General features: G+C 33.1%; 1 long non-coding RNA gene across 1 annotated transcript; it reads right to left on the reverse strand.

The window, feature by feature from the left end:
• Positions 1-3,314: 3,314 nt before the first annotated feature.
• LOC142539143 (uncharacterized) lies at positions 3,315-4,782 on the reverse strand. Its single transcript, XR_012818838.1, has 2 exons — positions 4,293-4,782; positions 3,315-3,542 (listed from the first exon to the last, which is right to left on the reverse strand). It is a non-coding gene; the product is annotated as an uncharacterized LOC142539143 (long non-coding RNA).
• Between the last annotated feature and the right edge of the window lie 5,015 nt (positions 4,783-9,797).

The raw sequence follows: 9,797 nt of genomic DNA on the forward strand, positions 1-9,797 counted from the left end.
TGGTTTTGCTAAGAATCCCGAGGAACCGTGTGTGTACAATAAAGCTAGTGGGAGTGCGGTGACATTCCTAGTACTTTATGTTGAGATATCCTGCTCATTGGGAATGATGTAGGATTACTGCAATCAACTAAAGTATGGTTGCAAGTAAATTCTCCATGAAGGACATGGGTGAAGCATCCTATGTATTGGGAATACAAATCTATAGGGATAGATCAAAAGGATGTTGGGACTCACCCACAGCCACCTATATCGATACCATTATAAAACGATTCTCTATGGAGAGTCCAAGAGAGGATACTTACCAATGTGTCATGGTGTTACTCTATTTAAGGCAATGTGTCCCAAAACCTGATGAAGAGATAGAGATGATGACACGAATTCCATATGCGTCAGCCATTGGTAGTATCATGTATGGTATGATATCGACACGTCCTGACATTGCTTATGCTTTGAGTGTTGCAAGCAGATAGCAGGCGAACCCGGTCCAATGCATTGGAAGGCCGTGAAAGACATTCTTAAGTACTTGAGAAAGACTAAGAATTTGTTCATGGTCTATGGGGTGGAGAATTAAATTGGAAGGCTACACTGATTCTAGCTTCCAATGTGACGTAGATGATTCGAAATCGACCTCTGGCTTTGTATTCATGCTTAATGGTGCGGCTGTCTCTTGAAAAAGTACCAAGCAAGACATCGTTGCGGATTCCACTACTGAAGCTGAATACATTGTTGCATCTGATGCAGCCAAAGAGATAGTTTGGATGAGGAATTTTGTCCAAGAGTTGGACGTTATTCCTAATGGAGTTGATCCAGTCCCGTTGTACTGGAACAACACTGGTGCCATTGCACGAGCAAAGGAACCAAGGTCTCATCAGCGATCCAAACATGTACTGAGGAAGTTCCACATCATACGGGAGATTGTGGGAAGATGAGACATATCAGTCGAAAGAGTCCCCTCTGCAGATAATGTTGCTGATCCACTTACGAAGCCCTTGCCAGGACCATTGTTTGAGAAGCATCGCGAAGCAATGGGATTAAAGTTTATGGGTAGTTGGCTCTAGAGCAAGTGGGAGATTGTTAGAGTAGATGTCCTGCAAGCCAACTGTTGGCTAGGGATTTTATTGACTCAGTTGTAATTAACAATCTTTATTTTAATATAATTCATTATTTCATGGTTCGTTATACTTTATCTGTATACAAATGCAAACAGCATAGGTAAAGTCCTTGATTATGCTTTAATACAAATGAATCGTAATTCGATGTTAAAACTCATTTGTAAACACTGCATATTCTAAATTCGTTCCTAGTCGATTCAGCCGCCTAAAACAGGGATAAAGGTCGCTTGAGCTCGAGACTAGCAGCTGTGATGTTGTGTACTGCGTTTCTTGGTAAGGGCATGGAGATGTCCAACCATGCAGATGGGTAGTCATATCAGGTGGCGAGGTTGGATACAGTTGCGACACATATAGGAACCAGTGCATTGTAGGTCGGGGATTCACCGCTCACCTGCGGGTGTGGATATCCTATGTGATATGATGTAATAATAGTGCATGGATCTCTGGCCAGAGTATGAGATGTATGTTGGAGAAAGAGTTCTCAAATAGTACACGCGATGCCACTATTAAAGTTATCACATAGTTATCGAATTATTATACAACCCTCGATGAACCAATGGTTGCAGATTCGATCGGGATATATGATATGAAGGGACCGTACTGTACGTTAATCATAATCGACTGGTTCTTGCAGGCACTATCAGTGATACCTAGGGGATCATGGGGCGATGCTACTAGACGCTCTACCATGATCCGATGGGTGCAATCAGAAATGAGTTATGACATTCTTGATCAAGGTGTTGATGAAAGAATGGGGCTAACTAGGGTAAGCTCGAATAAAGGATTATGTCCTGAATCACAAAGAGTTGTGAACCCACGGCTAGCTGTATCCCTGAACCATTGAGGGTCACACAAGTACTTGGATTGTTTGTTCCAGGTGAGAGAATAAATTCAAGAAGTTGAATTTATATTATCTAGTAAATTCAAGGAGTTGAATTTATGATAATTAAATTTTGAGAGAATAAATTCAAGGTGTTGAATTATAAAAATTTGAGAATTTAATTTATTAAACTCAATGTTGGGTTTATTAAATATTAAATTTTGGAGGTGATGAAAATTTCAAGTAGTTGAATTATAATGATTTAATTTATTAAACTCAAAAGTTGAGCTTATTGATTAATAAATTAAATATGATGAATAATATGTTTAATGGGCTTTGTAAGAGTACAAGTCCAACATATTAAATAATTAAAGTTATTAATGGGACCTTGATTAATGGATTAAACTAGTGTGACTAGCGCCAATTAATTAATCAGCCAATTAATGTTAATTAAAGGGCCCCAATTATTTACTATGATAATTAGGTCATGGGTTAAATAAATAAAAGTAGAGAAGAAAAAACCCTAGCCACCACCTCATAGTGATTTTCGAAAATCACCTCACCTCTTCCCTCAAATATTTCGGCCACCTTGAATTATTTTTAGGGTTTGAGCCGTCTCTCGATATTTGATCTCCAACGTAAATCTCTTCCAATATTTCTAGTGCAATTTGGAAGAGGAACACACAATTCAGTCGCGGACATGATAGGAGGATTTCATCGAAGAAAGTTCGTAGGGAATCAACAAGAGCTAATCCGTTAATACCGGATCAGTTGGTGTCCAGTGATTTATTCACCAAAGGTATAACGATTCTAACATCCTATGTATGTTTTGTTAAAATCATACGAGCGTTCAAATAAAAACACATCTTGAATGTCAAGATCTAAAATTTTTAAAAAACTTCCGCTGCGTTTGGGCGTGTAGAAAACCAGATCCAACATCCTCAAACCAAAAAATTAAACAAACATACTGCGAAACTTAGTATATAAAGCTAGTGATAACTAACCAAAATCACATAAGATTTCATGTAAGTATACGGGACGATCAAATACATTTCATCAATTGTAACGAATAATGAAAAATGGGAGCTTATTTCAAATGATCCAAAGTAATAGGAACAAAACAGAGGAAAAATGAGATTCTAATAGTAAGCATCATTGAAGGGGGAAAAACCAAAATTATGATCAACAAACACAAATTTTCATTTCTCATAGAGTGGACACTACAAATGATGAACTCGATAAATATAGAGCATCTGCCCAGTTCTATTTCCCAGTCTTCTGTCTGTTCCATCTAGATAGGTGAATGAAATACGTCCGTGGTAATGTGACACTGGATACTAGCTTTCACATCTTAGGCACAGAGGTTGCAGTATCAGTGCAAGTCGGGTTCTGGATACAATAATTGCTACTATGGCGGGCTCATGCTGGAGAATGCTATCTATACCTGTGGCCAGTATGATGAATGGAATAGGAAGGTAATATATGGAAGTATCACAGTAGAATCTGTGATTCTATCCATCCTTCTCATAAACCATTAAGCAGAGCAGTATCAAAGAATGACACAAAGGCAATGGTTGTTTTCCTCTTCGTTATCCGTGTCACCTGTTTCACTAATCCAAGAAATTGTGTTCCATGAGAAGGGATTCACCGCACGATTTTAACGCCAACATAATAGACTTGAAATTCTATGGGTTCTTTCTCATGACTGTTAAAGAAAAGATTAAGCTGTCATTCATTTATTTCTCATGTTTTATGCGATCGAGACAAATATATACCACCTTTTATGAAGCTATTGTAGTATCAATTAGCAGATTTTTCTCTGGAAGTTGTGTTGGCAGCATCTAAGGGTCTTACACATCTACTTCAAGAAAGAAGATCAATTAACGTGTACAAATCTCAAATATCAACGCAAGTTCATGCTGTTCTTATTCAGGAAAAAACAAGAAATCATAAAATAATCAAAATAAGATCCTTGGAAAGAAACAACTTTAAAGAATATAAGATACCTATCTACAAACCAAATAATGAGTTCTAGTTAACCAGAAAGATTTATGACCGGAGAATCATGCGTAAATATGTCCAATAATTCTAGCCTCGATAGCTAGCAGAGGGGTTTTATGCATACAAGAAAATGAGTTTCTATTGACCTTTGGTTTCCATTTAAGAGTTGGAATGTTAAAAAGTTTTGTATGGATTAAAAGGAACTACATTCCTAATGGTAACATAATTTTATTGCATGTGGACAGCCAAGACTTGACCCATAGAAGATGAAACTTCAAAATTCCCCCTAAATCATGCTTTATACCAAGAACTCAACAAGTAAGCTACTCAAACTCTCATAGTGAGAAGGTAAATCACACCTTGATTCAAATTCCTTGATCTGAGCCAGTTCTTTACCAAATTATCAATCCATTGTACTCTTTTCCTGACAATTTCTCAGTAGATTTTGGCACAATAGCCGGTGGCTTTTTAATACAGCTCTTGCCCACAAAGTAGCTTCCTTATTCCAATTTACACGCTCTTCTTTTCCTTCACCACATGACTTATTATCAAAACTATCAGAACCTGCAATCTCTGTTGGAACAGTATTGGGTGTACTGTTTTCCATTTCAGTGGCTCGGAGCAATAAAGATGAGCAACAGAGGGTTTGCAGAAACAAATAAGTGGACAGTGAATCTTGCAAAACAAAACCCTCATCAAAATACTTTCCTTCATCAAAATCTCATGTTTTTCGTACCAACCAATCGTGTCAGTCGGCCATTCTTGTACAGCACCACCAAGCGAGGAAAAATACAAAATTTTGCTTCTTTCATATAGCAAAAAAGCACCGATCTTCAAGAACAAATTGTCCTTGACGATGACAATAATCTTGAACACAGCATAACTTCCAAAAGGAGTATACTTTTTTTAACCCTTTCACAGAAGACAAAAGGGGGGGAAAGAAATCCTTTTTTTGATGGTAAAAAGCAGAAGGTTACCAGTAGGATTTAAAGAAACTTTCTTTCAACAAGCAAAAAGAACGAGAAAAGAACCCGAGACACAGCAGTTTAAAGATAGACAAACCATATAAATTAAGTAATACAGATAGCCCAGAAAAATTTCTCAGATTCTTGAGTTAAATCAATAAGATTTAGAAAAAAGAAAGATAATTTATCTAAAAGAAAGATTCATCAGTTTGTCAGGATATGATACTAACATTTCGTTGGCCTCCCACTGGAACATTGCCTTCACCTGAGGAGAGATTAGAAGAAGGAACAAAAAGAAGGGACAAGATTAGCTGAAGAGTCCACCTACACAAACAAATGAGGCACCAATTTGTGAAAGACACCCAACTGTCAAAAAAATTTCATGATACTGCATGATAGCTTTTTACTGCTGCAGTGTATTCAATAACAGTATATGTAACTACCATAATTCTTGTATTATCTTAATTAGTATTATTATTATCTATTCTGTCAGCAGCCTTTTGAATCTTGGTCCTCTCATTCTTGGCAAATCTTTTTAAAATACACGTTCATAAAGGAAAAATAGAAATTTAAAAATATTATTGCCTAACTTTTAAATCTTTTCAAGTATATATATATCATAGAACAACATACATATTACATATGATTCAAAATATGATCACAAGCATTACTTGATCAATTTTTTTATGACAAAAAATTGATGTAAAATGAATTCATTGTTTTTTAAGAATTATACATTTTAACTAACTAGGAATGTTTACGATGCACGTGAAACTTAAAAATAAATCATGAGATTTTAAATAATGTTTTAAAATTGTTTGAATAGATATTGTTGATGAGTATTTATCAATCTAAATATATCAAATACAATAAATAAAAATACAGAAGACAATAAATCATATATATTCACTCATTATATGACACATTTTCAATCGCGTAATTATAACATAATGAGCTCTATCAAATTAGCAAAATATTTTTCATATAATATAATTTCTAATGGAAAAATAATAAAATTAAAATTTCAAATAAAAGAATAATGAATTTTACTAAAACAACAACCGCACATGTACTTAATGAAGTACACACTAGACAAACGATTGTTAAACTAAATTCTCTTACTTAACTAAATTATCATAATAATGTGAAAATAAAACCACTAAATTTGTTATTAAGTTAAACATCAATTGTGTTTTTGTTAAATTTTTAACCCCCTTGTGGATTTTGTTTACCCTTTATTCGTTTTGTTTTTAGAATCCTATATATAGATAGTTAATTTTATATCAGAATTATTTGTAACTTAATATTGATAATTATAATTTCAGATGAAATAAAATTTTAAATATATTACTCAAATATATGTATGTCTAACAACATATATAAATAAAATAATACTCACATGTAACATTTTTAATCTCTAACAAATGTTAATAAATTATAGTATAGTTCATATTTATTATAAGGATTATCTTGGTTAAAAAATTATAAAGATTATATCATAAATTTAATTCTAAATTAGAAAAGTAATTTCCATTTTTTAAAATTTCTCATTAATTCTCCTTCTATGAATGAAGTTGAAATAAGCCAAATTCTACTACTAATAAAATATTGGAAAAATTTGCAAAAAAGCATATTAATCTACATACTCTCAATGTTAGTTTTTATTGGAAAAATATCATAAGAAAAATGACATTTGCGGACATCTTTTTAATGAAACTTTTATAAAATTGTAAGCTTGATATATATATTAAGACATTAATGAAATATCACAATTTAATAAATTAAAAATAAATAAAGTATCATATTAATGCATTTTGTAATATTTATCGTCAATTCAACCAAATAACGAAATAAGGTTATTCTCATTTTCAATCTCAATTCCTGAATATATATTTCTCGAATAATTTTCTTGGTTAAAAAATCTATAAGGATTATATCATAAATTTAATTCAAAAATAGAAAATAATTTTCATTCTTTTTAATTTCTCATTAATTTTTTTTCTATGAACAAAGTTGAAATAAATCAAACTAATAAAATTATACTGCAAATAAAATATTAAAAAATATGCAAAAAAAATATAAAATCTACATGCTCTTGATGTTCATTTTCATTGAAAAAGTACAATAAGAAAAATGACATTTACTGACATGTTTTTATTGACATTTTTAGAAAAGTATAAGTTCGAGATATAAATTGAAACAATAATTAAATATCATAATTTAAGAAATTAAAAAAAATAAAATGTCATATTAATGTATTTCGTAATATTTATCGTCAATTTAACTAAATAATGAAATAAGGTTATTCTCATTTTCCAATCTCAATCGCTAAATATTTTTTTCGAATAACTTACGAAAATATTTGAAATTTTTCATCAATTTTCTGACTTAATTTATTTAAGAAGAATTTCAAATTCACTCTTAATTAATTTAGTTAAATTAACATAATATTAATCGAGTTATACCTGATCACAAATCAAATGATCTCATCCGAAAACAAATCAAAATTTTATCTTATCCACACTTTACCCCAACTATTTCAGCATGACAAATTTTGAACATAGGTGGTAGTGACTTGAGTTGCAATAATAATAATCATTGTATGGTCCAAAAATACGATAACATAACCCAACTGCATGCAAATCTAAGAAAAATAGAAAATGACTAATTAAATGGTTTTAATGGCATGTTTCTGTTAGATGTATAAAACTGTGTTTTAAAGGGTATTCGAGACACGATCGAGGAACGGAGACCGGAACCATATAAGGAAAAATCTTTTTTATTAAATAATTATTTAGTTGTTTAATGTGTTGTGTATTTAAAATGGAAGTTTCGAAATGAGGTGTTTTTACACGACGAGTCGTATTTTTAAACAGTATTCGATTTTCGACGAAAATATGAACTTTTCGAGAACTCGGCTAATATTTTCACAACATTTCCTAAACAAAATATTTTAAATATTAATTAATGGGTCTATTATACTTGGTTAATGGGCCTAAGCTTGCACCATGTGTTTTAATTAAAATTAAAAGCCAAAACCCCTAACCTTAACACTCACAACTCACGACCCTCACCGTCAAACACACTAGGACTCTTCCTAGCAGTAAGACACGGACACACGAGAAAAATTGAAGGGGAAGGTCACGGTTTTGAAGAAAATCAGCATAGGGTCTTCGTCGTTGAAGTCCTCGCATCGCTAAGTTTTTTGTTCGTAATAAATGCAAAGACACACCTTAATCTTCTTAATCATCTTTCACACCATATTATGTATATTTAATTATGTTTCTATTAGGAATATGATGCACCACTTTTATTTTCGTTTTTTATGGCCATATATGCATAAAACTAGAGTTTTCTCTTTTTAAAACTCTTCCTAATGATGCACAAAGGGACTGTCATAGTAGAGAAACTTGAAGGGATGTTTTTTAAGGACCTTTAGGATCATGTTTTAAGGCTGGACAAAGAGGGCAACTAGGTTGAATGAAAATTGTGTTTTTATGTGGACTAGGGTTTTGCTAGGGGACCTTGAGAACCACGACTTAGCTGCTGTTAGAGCGTGACCAGGAGGCCTAAGGGGGCTTTGTGATGGTCCTAGGGTGGCTGCACGATGTTGGACCGAGGGCAAGGGTGATCGCGTGAGCTTGGGGCCACGCATGCCTTGTAGGTGGTGACAGGTTGAGAGTGTTGGCTTCTAAGGCGCAAGGTTCTGTCCAGCATGTTTTGGGTTTGTTCTAGGTCCTAGAGGGTCAAATAAAATCTGGACATGTTGGCTAAGGAGCTGGAGTCGAGCCAAGCTAGGGATCGAACCAATTAGGGCTAGGGTTTTGTGCAGAAAATTTCATAAGGTTCCTAGGCTGGTCTATGGGTCTTTCTTGGCTTTATTTGGGTTTTATATGGTATAACTATGTGTTATTAAGCTATGATTCAAGTTTTGTAAAGTTTGGTTAAGTTTCGAGTCAATACGAGTCAAAACGGGATGTACGTCTAAGTTTAAAAACGAATTGGAAAATTAATTGAGAAGCGTAATTTTACGTTTAAAAAATAATTATGGGTGTATTTTAAGGTCATATGTTAAGTTTGGATGGATTGGGTTGTCATTTTAAGCTTAAGGATAAATTGGTAAAGTTAGAGTTCGAGAGGCAAAACAGTCATTTTACATCTGAAAAATGTTAGACGTCTAGGCAATGCCTTGAATGATATAATAATATTAAAATGTGTATTTTAAATGTTTATGAAATTTTATGATGAAACGTTAATACTAAAAGACATGTTGCATGCTTCGTTTAAAAAAGAAAATTATATATATGCATGGATTTTTATAAGTGATGGAAATATGAAAAGTTGAAGGAGATTAATTGATTAGAACTAATACAATGATATGATGATATGTAAGACCAAGACTCAGTTGACGGGTGAGAGTGTCACTGATGTCCCCGCCGCCGGGTATCGGATAATACGTAGATGGATCCATCGACCTACAGCTAATACGAAGTCACATTGAGGATCTGAATTCAATAAAAAAAGAAATGTATGCGTATATGATGAAAGTAAATATGATATGATATGTTGAAAGAAAAATGCTGAAGTTTATGTTCATGAAAAGTTATTTTAATAAAAGTATTTTCACTTTTGCTTGTGAATATATGTATTACATGTATTACTTGTTATCATGATTAAGATTTGTTGAGTCAATAGACTAGATGTGATCGATGCAGGTGAGATGATATTGATGGAGGACTTGATGATTGATCTAACTGGACTGAAGAACAACCCGATGACCGTCGCTAGTTTTTCTGTAATAAAATTATGTTTAAGATTTTAGCTACTTTAAAGATTTTACCGACTTATGATACTTTTGAATATTTTTTGGGAGGATGTTAGGGTTAAGTTTATTTTTGA

This window comes from Primulina tabacum, chromosome 3 (genome assembly GCF_025594145.1).
Source record: "Primulina tabacum isolate GXHZ01 chromosome 3, ASM2559414v2, whole genome shotgun sequence".
NCBI lineage: Eukaryota > Viridiplantae > Streptophyta > Magnoliopsida > Lamiales > Gesneriaceae > Primulina > Primulina tabacum.